The sequence below is a fragment of the Arachis hypogaea genome, chromosome 18 (assembly GCF_003086295.3).
Source record: "Arachis hypogaea cultivar Tifrunner chromosome 18, arahy.Tifrunner.gnm2.J5K5, whole genome shotgun sequence".
NCBI lineage: Eukaryota > Viridiplantae > Streptophyta > Magnoliopsida > Fabales > Fabaceae > Arachis > Arachis hypogaea.
This window is the reverse complement of record NC_092053.1, coordinates 48,700,296-48,724,232: the sequence shown is the minus strand read 5'-3', so window position 1 is coordinate 48,724,232 and position 23,937 is coordinate 48,700,296. Positions and strand designations below refer to the sequence as shown.

At 39.2% G+C, this 23,937-nt stretch overlaps 1 non-coding gene across 1 annotated transcript; it reads left to right on the top strand.

Annotated features, from left to right (window-relative positions):
- Positions 1-23,098: 23,098 nt before the first annotated feature.
- Positions 23,099-23,204, top strand: LOC112773889 (small nucleolar RNA R71). The gene has a single exon (XR_003188413.1). It is a non-coding gene; the product is annotated as a small nucleolar RNA R71 (small nucleolar RNA).
- The last annotated feature ends 733 nt before the right edge of the window (positions 23,205-23,937 follow it).

Genomic DNA, 23,937 nt, shown 5'->3' with positions numbered 1-23,937 from the left:
TATGCAATTGATTCTTTACCTTGAAGATTGTTTATATTAAACTTGTATAATTAAAATTAAATAATTAAATAAATAAAAATCTTTGTTAATGGTTGTGTTGCCTCCCAGCAAGCACTTCTTTATTGTTGTTAGCTGGACCTTGCTGAGCTTTTAATCTAGCCTTAGCCTTGAGCACTCTTGCTCAACATTGCCTTCAAGATAATGCTTGATTCTCTGTCCATTAACAATGAACATTTTATTAGAATCAATGTCTTGAAGCTCCACATAGCCATATGGTGACACACTTGTAATCACATATGGTCCCCTCCACCGGGATTTTAGTTTCCCGGGGAATAGCCTGAGGCTAGAGTTAAATAGCAGAACCTTCTGTCCTGGTTCAAAGACTCTAGATGACAGCTTTCTGTCATACCACCTTTTTGCTTTCTCTTGGTAAAGCTTGGCATTTTCGAAAGCAGTGAGTCTGAATTCCTCTAGCTCATTCAGCTGGAGCAATCTTTTTTCTCCAGCTAATTTGGCATGAAAGTTTAGGAATCTGGTTGCCCAGTAGGCTTTGTGCTCCAGTTCCACGGGCAGATGGCAGGCCTTACCATACACAAGCTGATATGGAGAGGTCCATATAGGAGTCTTGAATGCTGTTCTGTAAGCCCACAGAGCATCATCCAAGATTATTGCCCAATCCTGTCTACGAATACTTACAGTCCATTCCAGGATTATTTTTAGTTCTCTATTAGAGATTTTAGCTTGCTCGTTTGTCTGTGGATGATATGGAGTTGCCACCTTGTGACTAATTCCATACCGGACCATAGCAGAGTAAAGCTGTTTGTTGTAGAAGTGAGTGCCCCCATCACTAATTAGTGCACTAGGGATACCAAACCTGCTGAAGATATATTTCTGGAGGAACTTCAGCACTGTCTTAGTATCATTAGTGGGTGTGGCAATAGCCTCTACCCATTTGGATACAAAGTCGACTGCCACTAGAATATAAGTGTTTGAGTATGATGGTGGGGAAAGGCCCCATGAAGTCAATACCCCATACATCAAACAACTCAATCTCCAAGATTCCTTGTTGAGGCATGGCGTAACCATGAGGCAGATTACCAGCTCTCTGGCAACTGTCACAGTTACGTACAAACTCTCGGGAATCTCTATAGAAGGTAGGCCAATAGAAGCCACATTGGAGGACTCTGGTGGCTGTTCGCTCACCTTCGAAGTGGCCTCCATATAGTGACCCATGGCAATGCCATAAGATCTTCTGTGCTTCTTCTCTAGGCACACACCTTCGGATTATTCCGTCTGCACATCTATTAAAGATATAGGGTTCATCCCACAAGTAGTACTTTGTACCAGTAATTAATTTTTTCTTTTGTTGCCTGCTGTACTCCTTGGGTATGAACCTTGCACCTTTATAGTTTGCAATGTCTGCAAACCATGGTGTTTCCTGAATGGCGAACAAATGCTCATCTGGAAAGGTTTCAAAGATCTCAATAGAGGGAAAGGACGCCCCTTCTACTGGTTCTATCCGGGACAGATGATCAGCCACTTGGTTTTCTGTCCCTTTTCTGTCTCTTATTTCTATATCAAACTCTTGCAGAAGCAACACCCATCTTATGAGCCTGGGTTTTGAATCTTGCTTTGTAAGTAGATATTTAAGAGCAGCATGGTCAGTATACATAATCACTTTTGATCCTACTAAGTATGATCTAAACTTGTCAATGGCATAAACCACTGCAAGTAATTCTTTTTCTGTGGTTGTGTAATTTTTTTGGGCATCATTTAAAACACGGCTAGCATAATAAATGACATGCAGAAGCTTGTCATGCCTCTGCCCCAATACTGCACCAATGGCATGGTCACTGGCATCACACATTAGTTCGAATGGTAATGTCTAGTCTGGTGCATAAATAACTGGTGCTGTGACCAGCTTAGCTTTCAGAGTTTCAAACGCCTGTAGACACTCTGTGTCAAACACAAAGGCGTGTCAGCAGCTAGCAAGTTGCTAAGAGGTTTTGCAATTTTTGAAAAATCCTTTATAAACCTCCTATAGAATACTGCATACCCCAGACAGCTTCTGATTGCCTTAACATTGGCAGGTGGTGGTGATTTTTCAATTACCTCTACCTTAGCTTGATCCACCTCTATTCCCTTGTTCAAAATCTTGTGCCCAAGGACAATCCCTTCAGTCACCATAAAGTGACATTTTTCCCAGTTTAAAACCAGGTTAGTCTCTTGGCATCTTTTCAGAACCAGTGTCAGGTGATCAAGACAGGAGCTGAATGAGTCTCCATATACTGAGAAGTCATCCAAGAAGACTTCCAGAAATTTTTCCACCATATCAGAGAAAATAGAGAGCATGCATCTCTGAAAGGTTGCAGGTGCATTACTGATGAGCGGATAATTTATACGCTTTTTGGCATTGTTTTTACATAGTTTTTAGTATGATTTAGTTAGTTTTCAATATATTTTTTATTAGCTTTTAAATATAAATCACATTTCTGGACTTTACTATGAGTTTGTGTGTTTTTCTGTGATTTCAGGTAATTTTTGGCTGAAATTGAGGGACCAGCGCAAAAATCTGATTCAGAGGCTGAAAAAGGACTGCAGATGCTGTTGGATTCTGACCTCCCTGCACTTAAAGTTGATTTTCTGGAGTTACAAGAAATTAAATGACGCGCTCTTAATTGCGTTGGAAAGTAGACATCCATGGCTTTCCAGCAATATATAATAGTCTATACTTTTCTTGAGTTTAGACGATGCAAACTGGCGTTCAACGCCAATCCTCTGCCCTATTCTGGCGTTAAACGCCAGAAACAGGTTACAAGTTGGAGTTAAATGCCCAAAACAGGTTACAACCTGGTATTTAACTCCAGAAACAGTCCAGGCACGTGTAAAGCTCAAGTCTCAGCCCCAGCACACTCAAAGTGGGCCCCCGAAGTGGATTTATGCACTATCTATCATAATTTACTCATTTTCTGTAAACCTAGGTTACTAGTTTAGTATTTAAACAACTTTTAGGGATTTATTTTGTACCTCATGACATTTTCACGTTTTACATTGTATCCCTACGGTATGAGTCTCTAAACTCCATGATTGGGGGTGAGGAGCTCTGTTGTGTCTCGATGAATTAATGCAATTACTTCTGTTTTCTATTCAATCACGCTTGTTTCTATTCTAAGATACTCGCTTGTACTTAACCGTGATGAATGTGATGATCCATGACACTCATCATCATTCTCAACCTATGAACGCGTGCCTGACAACCACTTTCGTTCTATCTTAGATTGAGTGTGTAAATCTTTGCCTCTTGGTTCATGATCAGAGTCTTCGTGGTATACGCTAGGATTATTGGTGGCCATTCCTGAGACCCGAAAAGTCTAAACCTTGTCTGTGGTATTCCGAGTAGGATCTGAGAGGGGATGACTGTGACGAACTTCAAACTCACGAGTGCTGGGCGTAGTGACAGACGCAAAAGGGTCAATGGATCCTATTCCAACTTGAGTGAGAACCGACAGATGATTAGCCGTGCGGTGACAGCGCATTTGGACCATTTTCACTGAAAGGACGGATGGTAGCCATTGACAACAGTGATCCACCAACATACAGCTTGCCATGGAAGGAGACCTGCGTGCGTGAAGAAGAAGACAGTAGGAAAGCAGAGATTCAGAATACAGAGCATCTCCAAAACCTCAATATGTTCTCCATTACTGCATAACAAGTACTATTTAATTTATGCTTTTTACTCTTCATAAATATAATCACTCTTATCATTAATTTTCAGACTAAGAATTACAAAATAACCATAGCTTGCTTCAAGCCGACAATCTCAGTGGGATCGATCCTTACTCACGTAAGGTATTACTTGGACGACCCAGTGCACTTGCTGGTTAGTTGTGCGGAATTGCAAAAGTGTGATTGTGATTTCGTGCACCAAGTTTTTGGCGCCGTTGCCGGGGATTGTTGAGTTTGAACAACTAACGGTTTATTTTGTTGCTTAGATTAGGAATAATTTATTTTGCTGTGTTTAGAGTCACTAGGATTGCATCTCATATTTTTCCTTTCAAAATTTTTTTTTCAAAAATATTATTTTTCCTTATTAATTTTTAATTTTTCTTTGAGTTTAGTTTCATATTTTAAGTTTGGTGTCCATTGCATGTTTTTATTTTATTTTTTTCATAATTTTCAAACTGCATGCTTGTTATTTTCCTTCAATTTTTCAAAAATACTTCTCTTTTGTTTAGTCCATGCATTTGTTGAGTGTGTCTATGTTATTGTGAATAGTTGCTCCTTTGAGTCTTTCTTTCTAAAACCTTTTCAAAAATTTATTTATTAAATATCTTATTAAAATACGTTAAATTTGTAGCTCAATTGACTAGAGCAGTGTGCTTATGTTCGTGGTAATTGGGAATTTTCCTTTTGAAACTTTTTCAAAAATAAATTTTCTTTGATTAAATCTTGTGTCAATTTTTAGGTTTGGTGTTCTCTTGTTAATTTTCCTTTAGTTTTCGAAAATTTCATTGTGGTTATCTAAAAATTTTAAGTTTAGTGTTCTATCTTCATGTTCTTGTTGTTCTTGTGAGTCTTCAAGGTGTTCTTGAGTCTTCCTTGTGTTTTGATCTTAAAATTTTTAAGTTTGGTGTTCCTTGGTGTTTTTCCTCCAAAACATTCGAAAATAAGGAGCATTAGATCTAAAAATTTTAAGTTGTGTGTCTTTTGTGTGTTTTCTCTTTCATCAAAAAATTCAAAAATAAAAAAAAGAAAATATCTTCTTTAACTATTTTTTAGCAAAAATTTCGAAAATTTTCAAAAAAAAAAAATTCAGATTTCAATTTCAAAATTTTACCTTATCATATCTTAGTTGTCAAGTTTTTAAAAATCATATCTTTTTCAAATATTTTCTCTTACTTATTTTCCTACAAATATCTTCAATTTTAAGACATATCTTTTCCTCATTCTACTCATAATTTTCGAAAATTTAGCATTAAATTAGTCATTAATTTTAAAAATCATATCTTTTTCAATCATATCTTTTTCAATCAAATCTTTTCAACCATATCTTTTTCAAAAATCAAATCTTTTTCAAAACCTCCTAACCACTTTTTCTCTCTCTCTTCATTTTTCAAAAATTCTCACCCATTTTTCATTTTATTTTATTATTTTTTAATTTCTATTTTCTAAAAAAAATTTATACTATTTGAATCTCCAATTCACAACATCTCCCTTTCTCCATCATGGACCTAAGTGGAAATGAACGGTCCAGAAGGACTCTGGGGTCATATGCTAACCCCACTACTACTTCATATGGGAGTAGTATCTGTATACCCTCCATCGGAGTCAGTAGTTTTGAGTTGAATCCTTAGCTCATTATCATGGTGCAGCAAAGTTGCCAGTATTCTGGTCTTCCACAGGAAGAACCTACAGAGTTTCTGGCACAGTTTTTACAAATTTCTGACACAGTACATGATAAGGAAGTAGATAAGGATGTCTACAGATTATTATTGTTTCCATTTGCTGTAAAAGACCAAGCTAAGGGGTGGTTAAATAACCAACCTAAGGCTAGCATAAAGACATGGAAACAGCTATCAGAAAAATTTCTGATTCAATATTTCCCTCCAAAACGGATGACACAGCTAAGGATGAACATCCAAGGGTTTAAACAAGGAGATAATGAATCTCTTTATGATGCCTGGAAGAGATACAAAGAGATTCTAAGAAAATGCCCCTCTAAAATGTTTTCAGAGTGGGTGCAGTTAGACATCTTCTATTATGGGCTTACAGAGAAAGCTCAGATGTCTTTGGACCACTCAGCTGGTGGATCTATACACATGAGAAAGACAATTGAAGAAGCTCAAGAGCTCATTGATACAGTTGCCAGAAATCAGCATCTGTACCTAAGTAGTGAGTTTTCCATGAAAGAAGAGGCTAAAACAGTAACTGCTGAACTCAGTCCTGCGGAATAAGTTACTGAATTCAATCAGCAATTAGATTTTCTAACAAAACAGCTAGCCGAATTCAAGGAGATACTACAAGACACAAGAATGGCTAATATGAATATGGAAGTACAGTTGAAGCAAACAAAACAGCAGTTATCAAAACAAATAATAGAAGAGTGCCAAGCAGTTCAATTAAGAAGTGGAAAAATATTAAATACCTCACTTCAAAGCAGCAGGAAGCCAAGAAATGAACAAACTGCTACCCAAAATCCCTCTGAGGACAGTAAGAGCCCAGAGAGGAATAATTATGGCATTCAAATGCCAAAAAAGGTGAAGAGCTGGCGTTAAACGCCCAACCCATGCTCAGTTCTGGCGTTCAAACGCCACAAACAGGCAAGGAGTTGGCGTTAAATGCCCAATGAAAGCTCAGTTTTGGCGTTCAAATGCCAGAAACAGGTAAGGAGTTGGCGTCCAACGCCAATCCAGCTTCCAACCCTGGCATTCAAACGCCAGTGAGGGATCAGACACATACAAGTGCTGATAGCAACCCCTCTAAAAAGGCTTTTCCAACTACCTCTGTAGGAAATAAACCTGCAGCAACTAAGGTTGAGGAATACAAAGTCAAGATGCCTTATCCTCAAAATCTCTGCCAAGAGGAGCAGGATAAGCAATTTGCCCGCTTTGCAGACTATCTCAGGACTCTTGAAATAAATATTCCATTTGCAGAGACACTTAAGCAAATACCCTCTTATGCCAAGTTCATGAAAGAGATCTTGAGTCATAAGAAGGATTGGAGAGAAACTAAAAGAGTTCTCCTCACTGAAGAATGCAGTGCAGTCATTCTGAAAAGCTTCCAAGAAAAGCTTAAAGATCCCGGGAGCTTTATGATACCATGCATATTAGAGGGTAATTGCACCAAGATAGCTTTATGTGATCTTGGAGCAAGCATCAACCTAATACCTGCATCCACTATCAGAAAGCTTGGTTTAACTGAAGAAGTCAAACAACCCGGATATGTTTCCAACTTGCTGATGGCTCCATTAAATACCCATCAGGCATGATTGAAGACATGATTGTCAGGGTTGGGCCATTCGCCTTCCCCACTGACTTTGTAGTGCTGGAAATGGAGGAGCACAAGAATGCTACTCTCATTCTAAGAAGACCTTTCCTAGCAACTGGACGAACTCTCATTGATGTCAAAAAGGGGGAAGTAACCCTAAGAGTCAATGAGGATGAGTTTAAGTTGAATGCTGTCAAAGTCATGCAGCATCCAGACATACCAAAAGACTGCATGAAAGTTGATCTTATTGACTCTTTGGTAGAGGAGATCAGCATGGCTGAGAGTCTCGAATCAGAGCTGAAAGACATCTTTAAAGATGTTCAACCTGATCTGGAAGAATCAGAGGAATTGAAAGAGCCTCTGAAACTTCCTCAGGAAGAGGAAAAACCTCCTAAACCTGAGCTCAAACCATTACCAACATCCCTAAAATATGCATTTCTGGGAGAAAGTGACACTTTTCCGGTGATCATAAGCTCTGCTTTAAATCCCATGGAAGAGGAAGCGCTACTTCAAGTGCTAAGGACACAGAAGACAGCTCTTGGGTGGTCCGTAAGTGATCTTAAGGGCATCAGCCTAGCAAGATGCATGCACAAGATCCTATTGGAGGACGATGCTAAGCCAGTGGTTCAACCACAGAGGCGGCTAAATCCAGCCATGAAGGAAGTGGTGCAGAAAGAGGTCACCAAGTTACTGGAGGCTGGGATTATTTATCCTATTTCTGATAGCCCCTGGGTAAGCCCTGTCCAAGTTGTCCCCAAAAAGGGAGGCGTGATAGTGGTTCATAATGAAAAAAATGAACTGGTTCCTACAAGAATAGTTACAGGGTGGCGCATGTGTATTGACTACAGAAGGCTCAATACATCCACCAGAAAGGATCATTTTCATTTACCATTCATAGATCCATCTGGAGTATTTGCCTACAGAAGGATGCCATTTGGGCTGTGTAATGCACCTGCAACCTTTCAGAGATGCATGCTCTCTATTTTTTCTGATATGGTAGAAAAATTTCTGGAAGTCTTCATGGATGACTTCTCAGTATATGGAGACTTATTCAGCTCCTGTCTTGATCACCTGACACTGGTTCTGAAAAGATGCCAAGAGACTAACCTGGTTTTAAACTGGGAAAAATGTCACTTTATGGTGACTGAAGGGATTGTCCTTGGGCACAAGATTTCGAACAAGGGAATAGAGGTGGATCAAGCTAAGGTAGAGGTAATTGAAAAATTACCACCACCTGCCAATGTTAAGGCAATCAGAAGCTTTCTGGGGCATGCAGGATTCTATAGGAGGTTTATAAAGGATTTTTCAAAAATTGCAAAACCTCTAAGCAACCTGCTAGCTGCTGACACGCCATTTGTGTTTGACACAGAGTGTCTGCAGGCGTTTGAAACTCTGAAAGCTAAGCTGGTCACAGCACCAGTTATTTTTGCACCAGACTGGACATTACCATTCGAACTAATGTGTGATGCCAGTGACCATGCCATTGGTGCAGTATTGGGACAGAGGCATAACAAGCTTATGCATGTCATTTATTATGCTAGCCGTGTTTTAAATGATGCCCAGAAAAATTACACAACCACAGAAAAAGAATTGCTTACAGTGGTTTACGCCATTGACAAGTTTAGATCATACTTAGTAGGATCAAAAGTGATTGTGTACACTGACCATGCTACTCTTAAATATCTACTTACAAAGTAGGATTCAAAACCCAGGCTAATAAAATGGGTGTTGCTTCTGCAAGAGTTTGATATAGAAATAAGAGACAAAAAAGGGACAGAGAACTAAGTGGCTGATCATCTGTCCCGGATAGAACCAGTAGAAAGGGCGTCCTTTCCCTCTATTGAGATCTCTGAGACCTTTCGGGATGAATAATTATTTGCCATTCAGGAAACACCATGGTTTGCAGACATTGCAAACTATAAGGCTGCAAGATTCATACCCAAGGAGTACAGCAGGCAACAAAGAAAAAAATTAATTACTGATGCAAAGTACTACATGTGGGATGAACCATATCTCTTTAAGAGATGTGCAGACGGAATAATCCGTAGGTGTGTGCCTAGAGAAGAAGCATAGAAGATCCTATGGCATTGTCATGGATCACAATATGGAGGACATTTCGGAGGTGAGCGAACAGCCACAAAAGTCCTCCAATGTGGCTTCTACTGGCCCACTCTCTATAAAGACTCCCGAGAGTTTGTGGTGTAACTGTGACAGCTGTCAGAGAGCTGGTAATTTGCCTCATAGTTACGCCATGCCTCAGCAAGAGATCTTAGAGATTGAGTTGTTTGACGTATGGAGTATTGACTTCATGGGGCCTTTCCCACCATCATACTCAAACACTTATATTCTGGTGGCAGTCGACTATGTATCCAAATAGGTAGAGGCCATTGCAACACCCACCAATGATACTAAGACAGTGTTGAAGTTCCTCCAGAAACATATCTTTAGCAGATTTGGTGTCCCTAGAGCACTAATCAGTGATGGGGGCACTCACTTCTGCAACAAACAGCTTTACTCTGCTATGGTCCGATATGAAATTAGCCACAAGGTGGCAACTCCACATCATCCACAGACAAATAGGCAAGCTGAAGTCTCTAATAGAGAACTAAAAAGAATCCTGGAATGGACTGTAAGTACTCGTAGAAAGGATTGGGCAAGAAGCTTGGATGACGCTCTGTGGGCATACAGAACAGCATTCAAGACTCCTATAGGGACCTCTCCATACCAGCTTGTGTATGGTAAGGCATGTCATCTGCCCGTGGAACTGGAGCATAAGGCCTACTGGGCAACCAGATTCCAAAACTTTGATGCCAAATTAGTTGGAGAAAAAAGATTGCTCCAGCTAAATGAGCTAGAGGAATTCAGACTCACTGCTTTTGAAAATGCCAAGCTTTACAAAGAGAAAGCAAAAAGGTGGCATGACAAAAAGCTGTCATCTAGAGTCTTTGAACCAAGACAGAAGGTTCTGCTGTTTAACTCTAGGCTCAGGTTATTCCCTAGGAAACTAAAATCCCAGTGGAGGGGACCATATGTGATTACAAGTGTGTCACCATATGGCTATGTGGAGCTTCAAGACATTGATTCTAATAAGAAGTTCATTGTTAATGGACAGAGAGTCAAGAATTATCTTGAAGGCAATCTTGAGCAAGAATGCTCAAAGCTGAGACTAGATTAAAAGCTCAGCAAGGTCCAACTAAAGACAATAAAGAAGCGCTTATTGGGAGGCAATCCACTTTTTACTTATCTATGTTAATTTTCTGTTTTACTTTTTTATTTTATATTTTCTTTAGGATGATGATCATGTGGAGTCACAGAAATCAAAGAAAAATAAAAAATAGCATTAAAAACAGTTCACCCTGGAGGAAGAGCTTACTGGCGTTTAAACGCCAGTAAAAAGCATCAGACTGGCGTTTAATGCCAGAAAGAAGCATCAAGCTGGCGTTAAATGCCAGAAACAAGCACCAACTTGGTGTTCAATGCCAAGAAAGGGGGAAAAGCTGGCGTTTAACGCCAGAAACAAGCAGCAGTCTGGCGTTAAACGCTAGGATTGAACTCTAAGGGCGTTTTTCACGCCTCAATGGAGCAGGGATGCTAAGTCCTTGACCCCTCAAGATCTGTGGACCCCACAGGATCCCTACCTACCCCACCTATTCTTCTCTCCTCTTCACACCTTTCCATAACACTCTTCTCCATACTCTCTTCACCACTCACATCCATCCATCATAAACCCCTCATACACACTATCACCCTCCCTTGGCCGAACCCACCACACATCTCCATCTCCTCCTTTCTTTCTTCTTTTGCTCGAGGACGAGCAAACATTTTAAGTTTGGTGTGGAAAAAGCCCCGTTTTTTCATTTTCCATAACCATATGGCACCTTCCATGAAATTAGAGAAGATCAAAGAGCTATGAGGGAAGAGCAACAAAAGCAAGAAAGAGACATAGAGGAGCTCAAGAGCACCTTTAATCTCCTTGTTCTTATTTTCCTGTTTTTCAATTTTTGAGCCTTATGTTTTATTTATGTTTGTGTCTTTACTATATGATCATTAGTGTTTAAGTGTCTATGTCTTAAAGCTATGAATGTCCTATGAGTCCATCACCTCTCTTAAATGAAAGCTGTTCTAAAACAAAAGAACAAGAAGCACATGATTTCGAATTCATCCTTGAAATTAGTTTAATTATTTTGATGTGGTGACAATACTTTTTATTTTCTGAATGAATGCTTGAACAGTGCATATGTCTTTTGATATTGTTGTTTATGAATGTTAAATATGTTGGCTCTTGAAAGAATGATGAAAAGGAGAAATGTTATTTGATAATCTGAAAAATCATAAAAATGATTCTTGAAGCAAGAAAAAGCAGTGAAGAACAAAGCTTGCAGAAAAGAAAAATGATGAATAAAAAGAGAAAGAAAAAGAAAAAGCAAACAGAAAAAGCCAAAAGCTCTTTAAACCAAAAGGCAAGAGCAAAAAGCCAATAGCCCTTAAAACCAAAAGGCAAGGGTAATAAAAAGGATCCAAGGCTTTGAGCATCAGTGGATAGGATGGCCTAAAGGAATAAAATCCTGGCCTAAGCGGCTAAACCAAGCTGTCCCTAACCATGTGCTTGTGGCGTGAAGGTGTCAAGTGAAAACTTGAGACTGAGCGGTTAAAGTCGAGGTCCAAAGAAAAAACAGAGTGTGCTTAAGAACCCTGGACACCTCTAATTGGGGTCTCTAGCAAAGCTGAGTCACAATCTGAAAAGGTTCACCCAGTTATGTGTCTGTGGCATTTATGTATCCGGTGGTAATACTGGAAAACAAAGTGCTTAAGGCCACGGCCAAGACTCATAAAGTAGCTGTGTTCAAGAATCAACATACTGAACTAGGAGAATCAATAACACTATCTGAATTCTAAATTCCTATAGATGCCAATCATTCTGAACCTCAATGGATAAAGCGAGATGCCAAAACTATTCAAGAGGCAAAAAGCTACAAGTCTCGCTCATTTGATTGGAGCTAAGTTTCATTAATATTTTTGAATTTATAATATATTCTCTTCTTTTTATCCTATTTTATTTTCAGTTGCTTGGGGACAAGTAACAATTTAAGTTTGGTGTTGTGATGAGCGGATAATTTATACGCTTTTTGGCATTGTTTTTAGTATGTTTTCAGTATAATTTAGTTAGTTTTTGTTATATTTCTATTAGTTTTTAAATAAAAATCAAAATTCTGGACTTTACTATGAGTTTGTGTGTTTTTCTATAATTTCAGGTATTTTCTGGCTGAAATTGAGGGAACTGAGCATAAATCTGATTCAGGCTGAAAAAGGACTGCTGATGCTGTTGGATTCTGACCTCCCAATTGGCGCACTCTCAATTGCGTTGGAAAGTAGACATCCAGGGCTTTCCAGCAATATATAATAGTCTATACTTTGCTCAAGGATAGATGACGTAAACTGGCATTCAACGCCAGTTTCATGCTGCAGTCTGGCGTCAAACGCCAGAAACAGGTTACAAATGGGAGTTGAACGCCAGAAACAGGTTACAACCGGGCGTTTAACTCCGGAAACAGCCTAGGCATGTGAGAAGCTTAAGTCTCAGCCCCAACACACAACAAGTGGGCCTCAGAAGTGGATTTCTACACCATCTATCATAGTTTATTCATTTTCTGTAAACCTAGGTTACTAGTTTAGTATTTAAACAACTTTTAGAGGTCTATTTTGCACCTCATGACATTTTAGATCTGAAATTTGTACTCTTTGATGGCATGAGTCTCTAAACTCCATTGTTGGGGATGAGGAGCTCTGCTGTGTCTCAATGAATTAATTCAAGTATTTCTGTTTTCCATTCAAACACGCTTGTTTCTATCTAAGATGTTCATTGGCACTTCAATATGATGGATGTGATGATTCGTGACACTTATCATCATCCTCAACCTATGAACGCGTGCCTGACAACTACCTCCGTTCTACCTTCGATTGAATGAATATCTCTTAGATTCCTTAATCAGAATCTTTGTGGTATAAGCTAGAATCCATTGGCAGAATTCTTGAGAATCCGGAAAGTCTAAACCTTGTCTGTGGTATTCCGAGTAGGATTCAGGGATTGAATGACTGTGACGAGCTTCAAACTCACAAGGATTGGGCGTAGTGACAGACACGAAAGGACCTACGGATTCTATTCCAGCATGAGTGAGAACCGACAGATGATTAGCCGTGCGGTGACAGCGTACCTGGACCATTTTCACTGAGAGGACGGATGGTAGCCATTGACAACGGTAATCCACCAACATACAGCTTGCCATAGGAGGAACCTTGCGTGCGTGAAGAAGAAGATAGGGGAAAGCAGAGATTCAGAAGAAAAAGCATCTCCAAAACTCCAACATATTCTCCATTACTGTAGAACAAGTATTTATTTCATGCTCTTTTATTTTTCGCAATTCAACTTGATAAATATAATTGATATCCTGACTAAGAGTTACAAGATAATCATAGATTGCTTCAAGCCAACAATCTCTGTGGGATTCGACCCTTACTCACGTAAGGTATTACTTGAACGACCCAGTGCACTTGCTGGTTAGTTGTGCGAATTTATGAGAAATAGTAATATTAACATTGACATACATAATTTCGTGCACCAGATGTTCATCATGTATTCTCAGGATTAACTCTCCTTATTCCATATCTATCAGCGCTCTAGCAGTGGCTAGAAATGGTCTCCCCAGAATGATGGGATGGAGGTAACTCCTTCAGCCTGCTTCTGAGTTTTATCTGCCAATTGGATGATTACATCCGTGGATCTAAGCTCATTGATTTGCAACTTCATCATAAGAGATAGAGGCATCACATTTATGCTATTTCCTCGATCACAAAATCCTCTGTTAATTTTTGTCTCTCCTATGGCATAGGGAATATGAAAGCTCCTTGGATCTTTTTTCTTCAAGAGTACGTCCTTCTTGATGAGGGCACTACATTCCTTGTTCATTGTCACCGTTTGTCCCCCTTTTAAGGTTCATTTCTTAGTCAACAGCTCTTTCATGCACTTGATGTAGGTGGGCATCTATTGGAGAGTTTTGATGAAGGGGATGTTGTTACTAAGAGATGCAAATATATCTAGGAATCTTGAATATGACCTTTCTTTCTCACCTCCCCTGAGCTTTGAGGAAATGGTGCCCTTGGCACGTAAGGTTTCTGAATTTCCTTCCTTGTTAATTCTTTTCTTTGTACAGATCCAGTTCCTTGTTCCTTTTTCTCCAAGTTGCCCTGGGAACTTCTTTGGTGTGCTCTGTTGGCTTGCTGGTATCTTCTTCCAGGATTTCTTCATTTACAAGGGTAACTACCTTACACTCTTCCCATCTCACCTTCTTTAGTTCCCCTCTTGGATTTTTCTCAGTATCATTTGGGAAACTATCAGTAGACTTCGGAGTCTACTATGAAAGATGTCCTAACTGAGATTCGAGATTCTCAATAACCTCCCCTCGGCTTTTTATTCTACCTCTCACTTCTTCTCTGAATTTTTTCATGTCTTCAGACTCCTTGCAAAGATTTGCAATCATAGATTCCATTTTGGCCATTCTGTTATCATCATGTGGTGATGGTTGGTTGAAATTGGGGTGTTGGGAGTGGTTATTGTGGTTTTGGTATGGTGGCTGTGAGTAAGTATTTTGTGTGGTCTGGTTTGGTTTTTGTTTGGAGTGTTGGTGAGTGGAGTTGTTATACTGGTTTGGATTATGGAGTCTGTGGTCTTGGCCTTGGTTTTGTTGGTTCTCCTACCCAAAGTTTGGGTGGTTCCTTGATGCCAGGGCATCTTGGCTAGTTTCACAAGCCATTTTTAGTTTGTTTTAGAGTAGTTTCATGCATTTCTTAGGCAATAAGTAAGTATTTGAATGAGAAATTCATGCTTGTCTTGATTCAATCAAACATTGTTAATTTTGTGCATTTTTATGAGATTTATGCCATAATTACGTATGTGCTAAGAATGAGGCAAATTCTTGTGACTATAGCAAAGCTTTGATGTATTTGTTTGGTTGATGATAGGTGGAAAGGAAGCTAAGAAAAGGAAAGACAAAGAGGTAACAAGAAGGCCATGAAAGGAGGCAAAGGGAAGCAACGTTGGAGCCAAAGTTGGTGCTCCAACGTTGCTGGAAACGTCACTCCCCATAGCCTAAAGGGGTATACTTCCAACAAGAATAACTTCAGCTACAGAGCTCCAAATGAGGGAATTCCAAAAGCATTGAAAAGTAGGAATCAATAGCTTTCCAAGAATATATAGTACTACATGGTGGACACTAAAATTGAGGGAGAAAACTGCCCCAAAAAGTGCATAAACGAACATGGCACCAACTTGTAGTAAGGCCAGCTGACCCCTGCACTTTCGACAGAGTATAACTCGAGCTGTGGAGCTCCAAATGATGCACTTCCCGATGTTGGTGTAAACATTGGATGTCCAACATTGCCTCCAACGTTGCACTCCGACGCCAGCAACCCTGTCCCCTTCAAAGGAACAAAATTGAGTTGTAGATGTCCAATTAAAGTGATTCCAGTTGCATTGGAAAGCTGACATTCAAATCTTTCCAACCATATATAATAGTCTATAGTGGGAATCAAATTGGCAACGATGACCAGACGACAAAGTGACATCTCAAAGCTTGATGTGCAACATTCAGATTTGGAATTTGAAAATTTAGCATCCACGCGCACGCGTAGGTGATGCGCACGCGTGGATGTGCGAACGTTGGAGGTCCAACATTACCTCAAACGTTTCCTCCAACGTCCGTGATAAAATTTCAAAAATGGGAGTTGGGAATTTTGCATCGACGCGTACGCGTCAATGACGTGTACGCGTGAACATACTTTTTCAGTCCAACCACGCGTATGCGTAGGTCACGCGTATGTCTGAAAAGCAGAACGTTGGCCCTCCAGCGTTGAGTCAAACGCCAATGACAGCAACAGAACTGATTTTCTCAATGTAGCGTTTGATTCAACGTTTGCCCTCAAACAGTACCACCGACGTTAAGGCCAATTTTAGTTATAAAATGGCACCCTGTAAGTTATGAATGTTTAGCCATGGTCAACGTCAGCTAGAGTGATTCCTCATTTCTTCGATCAAGGCCAAGGCCCACATCCAAATACTTGATCCAATTGAAGATGAGAAGATGTTTATAAATAGAAGAATTGTTGAAGATTAAAGGAGCTCTCAGAAGGCCTTGAAGGGTCTCTGGGGGATCATTCCCTAATTTCATTTTCTGCAAATTTTCTTTTAGTTTATATTTTCTGCACTTTTCCCTTTTAAGTTTTATGTACTTTCTTTTCTTTTACTTTTTAGCTAGGCTTTATTTTCCTGCAATCTTCTTTGTAAATTGAATTGAGCTATGAACAACTACCCCCTCTTCATTGGGTTAGGGAGCGCTAAGTAATTCAATGGATCAATATTAGTTTTCATTTATCTTCTTCTTTCTTTTCTCTTGATTTTATTAGAAAGGTTTCGTTCTTCATCCAATTGGATAGTTATCTTGGGAAATAAGCTATTCATAATTGGATATCCTCGTAACCTTGGAAGAGGAATGAGGAGATCATGCTAGAAATGCTTTCTCACATTGGATTAGATTGGGGTTTGGATGGATATAGTGACATGTAATCCTACCAACACTTTGATCTATGAATTTGTGTGGTATAATCAGTGACCAAACTTCATCTCTTTCCATGAGCAATTAAATCAAGAAATTCGGCAATTGTTCATGCATAGAGAGATTGGTGAGCTAAGGAATTGGGATCCAATCAATTAAGATTGCCAAGGAGATCAATGAATGCGTTGATTGCGGAAGAGATGAAAATGAATTTGATCTAGAGAATTATACATCTCCTAAACCCAATTATTTCCCCTCTCTGATCTACCCATTCTTTTACTTTCTGCTCTTTAATTTCATGCTAATCCCCCCTTCCTATTTAATTTCTTGTAATTTAAGCTTTTGCCCTTTAATTCCCTGCAATTTAATTCTCTGTTCCTTTAATTTTCCGCAATTTAAGTTTTCCGCCAAATTTTACTTTCTACAAATCTCAATTCAATTTTTGATTTCGCTCAACTAGAATAATTCACCAATTATAATTGATCGATCTACCATTCCATGTGGGATTCGACCTCACTCTTTTGTGAGTTTTTACTCTTTTGTGATATTGTCCCACTATGGAAATTACAATTTCTTTTGGTGACTATTGTTTAAGACAGGGCATCTTGCAAGAAAGAAGGAAGCATCCATCATATTCTGGTCAATCAAAATTCATGAGAAACTCCCCACCACCACAGAATGATTCATGTTATTATGCTCATGGTAGGTGGGAGCATCAAGAATCTGAAATGGGGGTACTTTTCAGAGCCACAAAATGGTCCATATTTTGGTAAAATTAATCACTACTCAAGTTGTGGCTGGAAATATCAAAATCAAAGGAATTTCACTCATTCATACCCCATTCATCAAAAGCCATCACCTCTTTATTATCTAACCTCACCTCCTAGTTTTACATGTCCAGGTTCTTCATCACTTGAGTATGCTTCAGCACAAAATTCCTTCCTAGATCCATACAATTCATTCCACCACACACAAAATTCCTTTCACAGTCCACAAAACTCATTTCATTATCCACAAGAGCCATACCACTTTCAGAACACACAACCACAAAACAACCAACTCCATTCACAAGCCAATCAGCCTCAACACCCCACTTCTAACCAACTATCACCACATGATGATGATAGAATGTCCAAAATGGAAGCTATGCTCGTAAACCTTTGCAAGGAGTGTGAAGACATGAAAAAATTCTGGGAAGAAGTAAGATCCAATCTGCAAAATCAAGATGCTGCTACTCAGAAACTTAAAGCACAAATTGGATACTTATCCAAGCAAGCTCCTGGCCACAGTTCCGGTAATGCCATCAAGACAAGTACAAGGGAGGAATCAGAAGAACAAGAAAAAGAGGCATTCATACCAAGTGAGATTCCTATAAAGAAGGAGGAGGTTGTGAGAACATATCAACCTAAGGCTCCATACCCACAGAGACTACTAGGAGTGACAAAGGAACATGCAAACTCACTCCCAAAAGACTCAATGCAACATCATGAAGAAGAAAGGGAGGAAGTCAATCAAGGGAGTCCACACTCCAATGAAACAGAGAGTTACATAGAGAGTGAGTTCATTGAACCACCAATACAAGAAGCTCTTAATGAAGAGGATGCTCCAACTATTCAACAAGATCCATATGCTGAGATCAAAGATGTGAAGGCAGTAGAAACAACCACCAAAATGAGGATTGTGATTGAGAAACAAAGAACCATATCCATGAAGAAGAGAAGGTCAAAGAACAATCCAACTGCTGACCCAACAAGCAAGTTCACTCAAGCCAATCACAAAAGAAAGCTTGCTGGGAAGAAGCACTCAAAGCAAGGGGCATGAACTGGTCCTTCCCTCCACTTGAGGTCATTCCTCTTAACAAATTGGAAGAAGAGGAAGAAAGTCATGAACAAAGTGTCAAGCTAATGACATTAAAAGAGCGCTTGTTGGGAGGCAACCCAACCAAAGGTAGTTTTCTTTTCCTAGTTAAATTCAATAAAAGAGGTAAGTAGATTCTCTGTATTGCAAGGAGCTAAGTTTGGTGTTCCACACCAAACTAATCCAAGGGTGAATGTGTAATTCTAATTTTGGTGTTCTACCAAAGATTTCATTAAAGAACATATTGTAACCCTCAGCATGACTAGTCACTAGCTCCAACCAATCAGGGAAACTACTTAACAATAGTTTAATTTCTAGATTCATAGTTTGTTTTTCTAGTTTATAGTTGTTTTCTTAATAAAAGCACATGAGGTTCTCTGCATGTATTCAATTTACTGCATTAGGCAAGGAACTAAGTTTGGTGTTCACACACCAACTTAAGTTCATAAAATTACTAGCATACATGCATGCTAACAATCTCTCAAGTGCTTGGAGAACAAGAAACTTCCAATAACTTTGCAGGAATTCAATCAATCTCTTGGAAGGAATACACACCATCAGCTAAGAAGAAAAAGAAGGACACAAAAGCTATGGATGATGATTTCAAAGGGAGAGCTAGAAGGCACCACCAAGAGGTTGTATTGTTACTTAATTCCATCTGCTTTGGAATGTTTAAACTGGAAGTCTGAATGTGCCCCTATTGATAGTTATTCTTTAGTTTAAGTCATTAGAATCTAGTGTTCATTTTCTTTAATTTTGTGATAAGTGTGCTAGTCTAAGTACCTAGGTTACTGCTTCCCTGCTTGAATTGTATGCTGTGTCCTTGAGCTCAATAAAAGAGTTTATGAGAATTTGCTGTGAAAAACAAGAGTAAAATCCAATGTGCAGAATAAAGTCCTAGTGTTGTGGTGGTATTTGTTAGCTAAGTTGGTTCATCAATAAGGTAAAGGGCTAAGATATCTCTTGAATTATGAGCTTGAAGTGCATTCTATGATACTTAAATAAATTAATAAAGATCCTAAAAAGAGAAAAAGAGAATGAAAAAGAAAGAAAAGAGCAAATAAAGCTGGGCAGCAATAGTTTGAACCATGACGCATGTGTCTGTGGTGTTTTTGTGCAAGGATCTGCTTGGATGAGTAGGTTCTTAGGAGTGCTTCATCACTTGACAACTTGGGTTAACTAACCCGGGATTGTCAACTGAAAGTCCACTATCAAGAGTAACTTTGTCACAAAATATTTAGCAACCCAAAGAGGTGCTGGACACTAAGGTCTAAGGAATGAAAATAACAAACCATGTGCCTGTGGTGTGTAAGTGCTGAGGAGAGACTTGGGTAATTAAGTCCTTAGGGGTGTTTCAACACCTAGCACCTTGAACCAACTGGTTCGGGAGTGTTGGCTGAAAGCCTATCCTAAAGAGTTGTCTCAACACAGAACGCTTAGCTATAGAAAGCAATAAGCTCTAAAGAAGAAGAGAAAACAAAAACATAGAAGTTAAGGATCAAGAATAAGAGTCTCATAGAAGGCAATAGAGTGGGAGTTCAAGAGCATATGAGAGCCTAGAAACCAGCATGAACATGAACCTAAGTTGCCAAGCATGAAACTCCAGGAACCAAGGATTTGAATTCTCTGAATAAGGACTTGTATCTCTTGTATTTTCATGTTTTATCACTTGCTTGAGGACAAGCAAGATTTAAGTTTAGTGTTATGATGCTAGGGTATCTTGGCTAGTTTCACAAGCCATTTTTAGTTTGTTTTAGAGTAGTTTCATGCATTTCTTAGACAATAAGTAAGTATTTGGATGAAAAATTCATGCTTTTCTTGATTCAATCAAACATTGTTAATTTTGTGCATTTTCATGAGATTTATGCCATAATTACGTGTGTGCTAAGAATGAGGCAAATTCTTGTGACTATAGCAAAGCTTTTATGTATTTGTTTGGTTGATGATAGGTGGAAAGGAAGCTAAGAAAAGGAAAGGCAAAGAGGCAACAAGAAGGCCATGAAAGGAGGCAAAGGGAAGCAACGTTGGAGCCAAAGTTGGTGCTCCAACGTTGCTAGAAACGTCACTCCCTACAGCCTGAAGGGGTATACTTCCAACAAGAATAACTTGAGCTATAGAGCTCCAAAGGAGGTGATTCCAAAAGCATTGGAAAGTAGAAATCAAGAGCTTTCCAATCATACATGGCACTACATGGTGGACACTAAAATTGAGGGAGAAAAATGCCCTAAAAAGTGTATAAATGAACATGGCACCAACCTGTAGTAAGGCCACCTGACCTCTGCACCTTCGATGGAGTATAACTCGAGTTGTGGAGCTCCAAATGATGCGCTACTAACGGCATTAGAAAGTAGACATTCAGAAATTTTCATCAATATATAATAGTATGGGGTGGACAGCACGTTTGAGCTTCCGAATCTGGCGATGTTCCCGACGTTGGTGTAAACATTGGAGGTCCAACGTTGCCTCCAACGTTACACTCCGACGCCAGCGACCCTGTCCCCTTCAAAGGAGCATAACTTGAGTTGCAGATGTCCAATTGAGGTGATTATAGTTGGGATGGAAAGCTGACATTCAGATCTTTCCAACAATATATAATAGTCTATAGTGGGCATCAAATTGGCAACGATGACAAGAGGACAAAGTGACGTCTCAAGGTTTGATGTGCAACATTCAGATTTGGAATTTGAAAATTTAGCATCTACACGCACGCGTAGGTGACGCGCACGCGTGGATGTTCGAACATTGGAGGTCCAAAGTTACCTCAAACGCTGCCTCCAACATCCACGATAAAATTTCAGAAATGGGAGTTGGAAATTTTGCATTGACGCGTCGTACACGTGAACATACTTTTTCAGCCCAACCACGCGCATGCGTACGCGTAGGTCACGCGTACAAGTGAAAAGCAGAACGTTGGCCCTCCAACGTTGAGTCAAACGCCAATGACAGCAACAGAACTAATTTTCTCAATGTAGCGTTTGATTCAATGTTTGCCCCTCAAACGTTACCACCAATGTTAAGGCCAATTTCAGTTATAAAATTTCACCCTGCAAGTTATGAATGTTTAGCCATGGTCAATGTCAGCTAGAGTGATTCCTCATTTCTTCAATCAAGGCCAAGACCCACATCTAAATACTTGATCCAATTGAAAATGAGAAGATGTTTATAAATAGAAGAATTGTTGAAGATTAAAGGAGTTCTCGGAAGGCCTTGAAGGGGCTCTGGGGGTTCATTCCCTGATTTTATTTTCTGCAAATTTTCTTTTAGTTTCTATTTTCTGCACTTTTTCCTTTTGAGTTTTATATACATTCTTTTCTTTTACATTTTAGCTAGGCTTTATTTTCCTGCAATCTTCTTTGTAAATTGAAGTGAGCTATGAACAACTAACCCCTTTTCGTTGGGTTAGGGAGCTCTGAGTAATTCAATGGATCAATATTAGTTTTCATTCATCTTCTTCTTTCTTTTCTCTTGATTTTACTAGAAAGCTTTCGTTTTTCATCCAATTGGATAGTTATCTTAGGAAAGAAGCTATTCATAATTGGATCTCCTCGGAACCTTGGAAGAGGAATGAGGAGATCATGCTAGAAATACTTTCTCATATTGGATTAGATTGGGGTTTGGATGGATATAGTGACATGTAATCCTACCAACACTTTGATCTATGAATTTGTGTGGTATAATCAGTGACCAAACTTTATCTCTTCCCATGAGCACTTAAATCAAGGAATTGGGTAATTGTTCATGCTTAGAGAGATTGGTGAGCCAAGGAATTGGGATCCAATCAATTAAGATTGCCAAAGAGATCAATGAATGCATTGATTGTGGAAGAGATGAAAATGAATTTGATCTGGATAATTATACATCTCCTAAACCCAATGATTCCCCCTCTTTGATCTACCCATTCTTTTACTTTCTGCTCTTTAATTTCATGCTAATCTCCCCTTCCCATTTAATTTCTTGCAATTTAAGCTTCTTCAATTTAATTCCCTGTAATTTAATTCTCTATTCCTTTAATTTCCTGCAATTTAAGTTTTACGCCAAATTTTACTTTCTGCAAATCTCAATTCAATTTCTGATTTCACTCAACTAGAACAATTCACCAATTATAATTGATCGATCTACCAATCCCTGTGGGATTCGACCTCACTCTTTTGTGAATTTTTACTTGACGATAATCCGGTGCACTTGTCGGAAGGAAATTTGTTGAGAGGCAAATTCCCGTGCATCATTCCTCCAACCATAGTATAGGTTTTAGAATATGGATCATGAGCTTACCTAGATGAATTTCCAAGGTAATTAGCTTCCTACCAGTTAACTCCTTCTTCTACGTCCAACTCTCCTTGAGATGATGATTGAGTGTGGATGGCTACAGCCTAATTCTTCTCCATTTGCTTGGTCAATTCAGCCAGTTGCTTGGTGATCATCTTATTCTGGGCCAAGATTGCATTCATATGGTTTAATTCCAGGACTCCCCTGTTGTTGCTTCTGTCTGAGGTATAAAAGTACTAATTGTCAGCCACTATCTCTATAACATCAATGGCTTCTTCAATGGTCTTCTTCTTGTTAAGGGAACCTCTAGATGAGTGGTCTACAGCTTTCTTTGACTCACAATTTAGCCCTTCATAAAAGATATGAAGTTGCACCCACTCATTAAACATATCAGGGGCATTTTCTTGTCAAATATTTGAATCTCTCCCAGGCTTCATAAATAGTCTCACCATCCTGCTGTCTGAATGTCTTCACTTCAGTTCTCAGCCTGTTTACTTTTTGTGGAGGGTAGAACCTTGTTAAAAATCTATTCACTACATCCTCCCAGGTTGTCAAGCTTTCCTTGGAAAATGATTCTAGCCATTTTGATACTTTATCCCTCAAAGAAAATGGAAACAATAGCAATCTATAGGTGTCAGGATGAACACCATTAGATTTAACTGTGTCACATATCCTTTGGAATTTAGTGAGATGCTCATTAGGATCTTTTTGGGCATTTTCTCCAAAAGAACAGTTGTTTTGCACAAGAGTTATGAGATGAGGCTTCAATTCAAAATTATTAGCATGGATAGTTGGCTTTTGAATGCTGCTACCACAGTTTCCTGGGTTTGGATTGATGTAAGAACCCAGAACTCTCCTCTCTTGTCCAGCAGGGTTGGCTGCACCTCTTCTGGTATGATTGTTCACCTCTACTTCATGATGGTTTTCCATATCATCCTCCATAGTTATATCAAATCTTTCTCCTCTTCTTCTGTACCAACAGCCCTCTTTCCTCTTGCTTCCCTTCTTAATCTCAGGAAGATTCTTTCCGGTTCACTGTCAAAGGAGGTTGAAATATCTCTTCTACCAATCATACAAGTAGCATGGTATAGGAAATCGTGATTCACACTTTTCACAACTCCGCACAACTAACCAGCAAGTGCACTGGGTCGTCCAAGTAATAAACCTTACGTGAGTAAGGGTTGATCCCACGGAGATTGTCGGCTTGAAGCAAGCTATGGTC